This window comes from Arachis hypogaea, chromosome 5 (genome assembly GCF_003086295.3).
Source record: "Arachis hypogaea cultivar Tifrunner chromosome 5, arahy.Tifrunner.gnm2.J5K5, whole genome shotgun sequence".
Lineage (NCBI taxonomy): Eukaryota > Viridiplantae > Streptophyta > Magnoliopsida > Fabales > Fabaceae > Arachis > Arachis hypogaea.
In genome coordinates this window covers 86,486,982-86,495,618 of record NC_092040.1, presented here as the reverse complement: position 1 = coordinate 86,495,618, position 8,637 = coordinate 86,486,982, and positions in this window count along the sequence as shown.

Below are 8,637 nucleotides of genomic sequence, written 5' to 3'. Positions count from 1 at the left end.
TGGTGGGAATTTCAGATAAGTGTGTGGAGATTCTTTGTTCTTGTTGAATCTCTGCTTTTCTACTGCTTTCATCCAATCATTCTTACTCCTTTCCATGGCAAGCTATATGTAGGGCGTCACCATTGTCAATGGTTACTTCCTATCCTCTCAGTGAAAATGGTCCAAATGCTCTGTCACAGCACGGCTAATCATCTGTCGATTCTCGATCATGTCAGAATAGAATCCAGTGATTCTTTTGCGTCTGTCACTACGCCCAACACTCGTGAGTTTGAAGCTTGTCACAGTCATTCAATCCTTGAATCCTACTCGGAATACCACAAACAAGGTTTAGACTTTCTGGATTCTCAAGAATGCTGCCAATGGATTCTAGCTTATACCACAAAGATTCTGATTAAGGAATCCAAGAGATATGCGCTCGATCTAAGGTAGAACGGGAGTGGTTGTCAGGCACCCGTTCATAAAGACGGATGATGATGAGTGTCACAGATCATCACATCCATCAGGTTGAAGTGCAGTGAATATCTTAGAATAAGAATAAGCTTGAATCGAATAGAAGAACAATAGTAATTGCATTAAAACTTGAGGTACAGCAGAGCTCCACACCTTAATCTCTGGTGTGTAGAAACTCCACCGTTGAAATTATATAAGTGATAGTGGTCCAGGCATGGCCGAAAGGCCAGCCTCCAAAACGTGATCAATAGTCTCCTAAGATGAACAATCGATTAAAACTGAGATCAAAGATATCTAATACAATAGTAAAAAGTTCTATTTATATTAAACTAGTTACTAGGGTTTACAGAAATAAGTCTTAGTGTAGAAATCCACTTTCGGGGCCCACTTTGGTGTGTGCTTGGGTTGAGCTTGAGCTTTACACGTGAAGAGGTTTCTCTTGGGGTTAAACGCCAAGTTGTAACGTATTTTTGGTGTTTAACTCTGGTTTGTGATGTGTTTCTGGCGTTTTACTCCAGAATGCAGCATAGAACTGGCGTTGAATGCCAGTTTGTGTCGTCTAAACTCGAAAAAAGTATAGACTATTATATCTTGCTGGAAAGTCCTAGATGTCTACCTTCCTACGCAGTTGAGAGCGTACCATTTGGAGTTCTGTAGCTTCAGAAAATCTATTTCGAGTGCAGGGAGATCAGAATCCAACAGCATCAGCAGTCCCTTTTCAGCCTGAATCAGATTTTTGCTCAGGTCCCTTAATTTTAGCCAGAAAATACCTGAAATCATAGAAAAACACACAAACTTATATTAAAGTCCAGAAATGTAAATTTTGCATAAAAACTAATGAAAATATCCCTAAAAGTAGCTAGATCCTACTAAAAACTACCTAAAAACAATGCCAAAAAGCGTATAAATTATCCGCTCATCACAACACCAAACGTAAATTGTTGCTTGTCCCCAAGAAACTGAAAATCAAATAGGATAAAAAGAAGAGAATATACTATAAATCTCAAAATATCAATGAAGCTTAGTTCTAATTAGATGAGCGGGACTAGTAGCTTTTTGCTTATGAACAATTTTGGCATCTCACTTTATCTTTTGAAGTTTAGAATGATTGGCATCTATAGGAACTCAGTGTTCAGATAGTGTTATTGATTCTCTTAGTTAAGTATGTTGATTCTTGAACACAACTACTTTTATGAGTCTTGGCCGTGGCCCTAAGTACTTTGTTTTCCAGTATTACCACCAGATACATAAATGCCACAAACACATGACTGGGTGAACCTTTTCAGATTGTGTCTCAGCTTTGCTAAAGTCCCCAGTTAGAGGTGTCCAGAGCTCTTAAGCACACTCTTTTACTTTGGATCACGACTTTAACCACTCAGTCTCAAGCTTTTCACTTGGACCTGCATGCCACAAGCACATGGTTAGGGACAGCTTGATTTAGCCGCTTAGGCCTGGATTTTATTTCCTTGGGCCGTCTTATCCATTGATGCTCAAAGCCTTGGATCCTTTTTACCCTTGACTTTTGGTTTTAAGGGCTATTGGCTTTTTCTGCTTGCTTTTTCTTTTTTTTCTTCTTTTTTTTTCGCAAGCTTTGTTCTTCACTGCTTTTTCTTTCTTCAAGAATCAATTTTTTTGATTTTTCAGATTATCAATAACATTTTTCTTTTTCATCATTCTTTCAAGAGCCAACAATTTTAACATTCATAAACAACAAGATAAAAAATATGCACTTTTCAAGCATTCATTCAGAAAATAAAAAGTATTGTCACCGCATCAATATAATTAAACTAAATTCAAGGATGAATTTGAAACTCATGTACTTCTTGTTCTTTTGTATTACAAACATTTTTCATTTAAGAAAGGTGAAGGATTCATGGAATTAGTCATAGCCTTAAGACATAGACACTAATGATCATGTAATAAAGACACAAACATAGACAAACATGAAGCTCATAAACCAAAAAACAGAGAGATAAGAACAAGGAAGTTAAGGAATGACTCCACCTTAGTGATGGTGGCGCCTTCTTCTTGAAGGACCAATAGTGTTCTTGAGCTCCTCTATGTCTCTTCTTTTTCTCTGTTGCTTGATCCCTAGTGATTTTGGTGCTCCTATCCTTAGTTGCTCCCAATAATTGTGTGGAGGAGAATGTATCCCCTGAGGTATCTTAGGGATTTCTTAATGAGGGAATTCCTCATGCTCTTGTGGAGGTCCATGAGTGGGCTCTCTTTCTAGAGGTTTCTCCGGCCTTAGGTGCCATCAATGGTTATGGAAAAACAAAAAAGCTATGCTTTTACCACAGCAAACTTAGAATGTTACTCGTCCTTGAGCAAAAGAAGAAAGAATAGATGAAGAGGAAGAAGAGATGGAGGAGAGGGAGAGTGGTGTAGGTTTCGGCCAAGGGGGAGAAGAGAGGGTGGTGTTGTGTGAAAATGAAGAAGGATGGGGGTTTATATAGTGGAGGGAGAGGGGTTTATGGTTCCGTCATGTAGGGTGGGTTTCGGTGGGAAAGAGATTTTAAATTTGAAGGTAGGTGGGGTTTATGGGGAAGAGTGGATGGATGTGAGTGGTGAAGAGGTGATGGGGAAGAGTGATTGAGGTGATTGGTGAATGATGTTTGGGGAAGAGTGTTATGAAAAGGTGTGAGAGAGAGGGAGAAGGTAGGTGTGGATCCTGTGGGGTCCACAGATCCTGAGGTGATCCTGTGGGATCCACAGATCTTGAGGTGTCAAGGATTTCTCATCCCTGCACCCTTTAGGCGTGTAAAATGCCCTTTGTATGCAATCCTGGCATTTAACGCCACACTGTAGCATGTTTCTGGCATTAAACGCCACCTCCATCCTTGTTTTGGGCGTTCAACGCCAGCTTCATGCTTTATTCTGGCGTTAAACGCCAGCCAGATACTCCTTACTGGCGTTTAAATGCCAGTAAGCTCTTCCTCCAGGGTGTGCTATTTTTTCTGCTGTTTTTGATTCTGTTTTTAATTTTTGCAATTGTTTTGTGACTCCACATGATCATAAACCTAATAAAACATAAAAGAACAATAGAAATATAAATAAATAAAATTGGGTTGCCTCCCAATAAGCGCTTATTTAATGTCAATAGCTTGACAATGAGCTCTCATGGAGCTTCACAGATCATTAGAGCATTGTTGGGACCTCCCAACACCAAATTTAGAGTTTGAATGTGGGGGTTCAATACCAAACTTAGAGTTTGGTTGTGGCCTCCCAACACCAAACTTAGAGGTTGATTGTGGGGGCTTTGTTTGACTCTGTATTGAGAGAAGCTTTTCATGCTTCCTCTCAATGTTTACAGAAGGATAACCTTGAGCTTTAAACACAAGGTAGTCCCTATTCAATTGAAGGACTAGTTCACCTCTGTCAACATTAATTACAGCTCCTGCTATGGCTAGGAAGGGTCTTCCAAGAATGATGGATTCATTCTCATCCTTCTCAGTGTCTAATATTATGAAATCAGCAGGGATGTAAAGGCCTTTAACCTTTACCAACACGTCCTCTACCAATCCATAAGCTTGTTTTATTGATTTGTCTGCCATCTCTAATGAGATTCTTGCAGCTTGTACCTCAAAGATCCCCAGTTTCTCCATTACAGAGAGTGGCATAAGATTTATACCTGACCCCAGGTCACATAGAGCTTTCTCAAAGGTCATGGTGCCTATGGTACAGGATATTAAGAATTTACCAGGATCTTGTTTCTTTTGAGGTAGAGTTTGCTGAACCCATGTATCTAGTTCACTAATGAGTAAGGGAGGTTCACCTTCCCAAGTCTCATTGCCAAATAACTTGGCATTCAGCTTCATGATGGCTCCTAGATATTGAGCAACTTGCTCTTCAGTTACATCTTCATGAATGGTAAAAGGAGGTTCAATGGAATCTCTATGGTCTCTAGGTGAGCCTCAGATTCCTTAGGTTCCTCAGTTTGGAACTCCTTTTCGTTTGGAGGACGTCCCATGAGGTCTTCCTCACTGGGGTTCACGTCCTCCCCTTCCTCTTTGGATTCGGCCATATTGATAATATCAATGGCCTTGCACTCTCCTTTTGGATTCTCTTCTGTATTGCTTGGGAGAGTACTAGGAGGAGTTTCAGTGATTTTCTTACTCAGCTGGCCCACTTGTGCCTCCAAATTTCTAATGGAGGACCTTGTTTCACTCATGAAACTTAAAGTGGCCTTAGACAGATCAGAGACTATGTTTGCTAAGCTAGAGGGGCTCTACTCAGGATTCTCTATCTATTGTTGAGAAGATGATGGAAAAGGCTTGCTATTGCTAAGCCAATTTCTTCCACCATTATTAAAGCCTTGTTGAGGCTTTTGTTGATCCTTCCATGAGAAATTTGGATGATTTCTCCATGAGAAATTATAGGTGTTCCCATAGGGTTCACCCATGTAATTCACCTCTACCATTGCAGGGTTCTTAGGATCATAAGCTTCTTCTTCAGAAGATGCCTCTTTAGTACTGTTGGATGTATTTTGTAATCCATTCAGACGCTGAGAAATCATGTTGACTTGCTGAGTCAACATTTTGTTCTGAGCCAATATGGTATTCAGAGTATCAATTTCAAGAACTCCCTTCCTCTGAGGCGTCCCATTACTCACAGGATTCCTCTCAGAAGTGTACTGATGAGCGGATAATTTATACGCTTTTTGGCATTGTTTTTAGGTAGTTTTTAGTAAGTTCAAGCTACTTTTAGGGATGTTTTCATTAGTTTTTATGTTAAATTCACATTTCTGGACTTTACTATGAGTTTGTGTGTTTTTCTGTGATTTTAGGTAATTTCTGGCTGAAATTGAGGGACTTGAGCAAAACTCTAAGAAAGGCTGACAAAAGGACTGCTGATGCTGTTGGAATCTGACCTCCCTGCACTCGAAATGGATTTTCTAGAGCTAAAGAAATCCAATTGGCGCGCTCTTAACAGCGTTGGAAAGTAGACATCCAGAGCTTTCCAGCAATATATAATAGTTCATACTTTATTCGGAAATTGACGACGTAACTTGGCGTTGAACGCCAAGTACATGCTGCTGTCTTGAGTTAAACGCCAGAAAAACGTCATGATCCGGAGTTGAACGCCCAAAACACGTTATAACTTGGAGTTCAACTCCAAGAAAAGCCTCAGCTCATGGATAGATCAAGCTCAGCCCAAGCATACACCAAGTGGGCCCCGGAAGTGGATTTATGCATCAATTACTTACTCATGTAAACCCTAGTAGCTAGTCTATTATAAATAGGATAAGTTACTATTGTATTAGACATCTTTTGACAGTTTAATCTTTTGACTATTCGGTCTCTTGATCACTCAGGGGGCTGGCCATTCGGCCATGCCTGAACCTTTCACTTATGTATTTTCAACAGTGGAGTTTCTGCACACCATAGATTAAGGGTGTGGAGCTCTGCTGTACCTCAAGTTTCAATACAATTATTATTACTTTCTATTCAATTCTCTTCTATCCTTATTCCAAGATATACGTTATACTTAACTTTGATGAATGATGATGATCCGTGACACTCATCATCATTCTCACCTATGAACGCGCGTGATTGACAACCACTTCCGTTCTACTTTAGGCAGGGCGCATATCTCTTAGATTTCCGAACAGAATCTTCGTGGTATAAGCTAGATAGATGGCGGCATTCATGAGGATCCGGAAAGTCTAAACCTTGTCTATGGTATTCCGAGTAGGATTCTGGGATTGAATGACTGTGACGAGCTTCAAACTCCTGAAGGCTGGGCGTGATGACAAGCGCAAAAGAATCCAGGGATTCTATTCCAACCTGATTGAGAACCGACAGATGATTAGCCGTGCTGTGACAGAGCATAGGAACGTTTTCACTGAGAGGATGGGATGTAGCCATTAACAACGGTGATGCCCTACATACAGCTTGCCATGGAAAGGAGTAGGAAGGATTGGATGAATGTAATAAGAAAATAGAGATACGAGAGGAGCACAGCATCTTCACACACTTATCTGAAATTCCCACTATCGTTTTACATAAGTATTTCTATCCCTTTTTATTTTCTCTTTATTTACTAATTTTCGAACTCACCATAAACCAATTTAATCTGCCTAACTGAGATTTACAAGGTGACCATAGCTTGCTTCATACCAACAATCTCTGTGGGATCGACCCTTACTCACGTAAGGTATTACTTGGATGACCCAGTACACTTGCTGGTTAAGTTGAACGGAGTTGTGGAAAGAAAAAGCTTCTCTAACAGTGCCTGGAACTCATGTATCACAATTTCGTCCACCAAGTTTTTGGCGCCGTTGCCGGGGATTGTTCGAGTATGGACAACTGACGGTTCATTTTGTTGCTCAGATTAGGTAATTTTCTTTTCAAAAATCTTTTTCAAAATTTTTATTTTCTTTTTCGTTTTTCTAACCATGTTTTTCGAAAAAATTAAAATAAAAATACAAAAAAATTAGAAAATCATAAAAATCAAAAATATTTTGTGTTTCTTGTTTGAGTCTTGTGTTAATTTTTAAGTTTGGTGTCAATTGCATGCTTTAAAAATTTTTTCTTGCATTTTTCGAAAATTCCATGCATTCATAGTGTTCTTCATGATCTTCAAGTTGTTCTTGACAAGTCTTCTTGTTTGATCTTGATAATTTCTTGTTTTGTGTTGTTTGTTGTTTTTCATATGCATTTTTCGTTTGTTAGAATCCATGCATTAAAGATTTCTAAGTTTGGTGTCTTGCATGTTTTCTTTGCATTAAAAAATTTTTCAAAATTATGTTCTTGATGTTCATCATGATCTTCAAAGTGTTCTTGGTGTTCATCTTGACATTCATAGTGTTCTTGCATGCATTACGTGTTTGATCCAAAATTTTCATATTTTGGGTCATTTTTATGTTTTTCTCTCTCATAATTAAAATTCAAAAATAAAAAAAATATCTTTTCCTTATTTTTCTCCAAATTTTCAAAAATTTGAGTTGGCTTAGTCAAAAATTTTCAAAATTAGTTGTTTCTTACAACTCAAGTCAAATTTTCAATTTTAAAAATCTTATCTTTTCAAAATCTTTTTCAAAAATTATATCTTTTTCATTTTTTTCATTTTCGAAAAGTTCCAAAAATCTTTTTCAAAATATTTTCAAAATATTTTTCTTATCTTTACATCTTATTAGCTAACAATTAATGTGATTTTGATTCAAAAATTTGAAGTTTGTTACTTTCTTGTTAAGAAAGGCTCAATCTTTAAGTTCTAGAATCTTATCTTGTAGTTTCTTGTTAGTGAAGTAAGTATTTTTAAAATTTAAAAATTAAATCTTTTTATCTTTTATCTTATCTTTTTCAAAAATTTTATCTTTTTCAAAATTTGATTTCAAAATATCTTATCTAACCTCTTATATTCTTATCTTTTCAAATTTGATTTTAATATCTTTTTCAACTAACTCTTTGACTTTTTGTTTGTTTCTTATCTTTTTCAAAACCACCTAACTACTTTTTCCTCTCAAATTTTCGAAATATCTCATCTCTTTTTCAAAAATTCTTTTGTTTTAAATTTTAATTTTAATCTTATCTTATTTCTAATTTTCGAAAATTACTAACCCCTTTTTCAAAATTGTTTTCAAAATTTTCCCTCTCTTTTCTTATTCTATTTATTTATTTAATTACTAACACTTCTCTTCACCTCTCTCCATCTAAATATCCGAATCCACTATTCTTCATTCTTCTCCCCTTTCTTTTTCTACTAACATAAAGGAATCTCTATACTGTGACATAGAGGATTCCTCTTCTTTTCTTGTTTTCTTCTCTTTCATATGAGCAGGAACAAGGATAAAGGCACTCTTGTTGAAATTGATCCAGAACCTGAAAGGACTCTGAAGAGAAAATTAAGAGAAGCTAAGTTACAACAATCTAAAGGTAACCTTTCAGAAATATTAAAACAAGAGAAAGAGATGGCAGCCGAAAATAATAATAATGCAAGGAGAATGCTTGGTGACTTCACAAAGCCAACATCCAAGTTTGATGGAAGAAGCATCTCCATTCCTGCCATTGGAGCCAATAACTTTGAGCTGAAACCTCAGCTAGTTGCTTTAATGCAACAAAACTGGAAGTTTTATGGACTTCCATCTGAAGATCCTTATCAGTTTTTAACTGAGTTCTTGCAGATCTGTGAGACTGTAAAGACGAATGGAGTTGATCCTGAAGTCTACAGACTCATGCTTTTCCC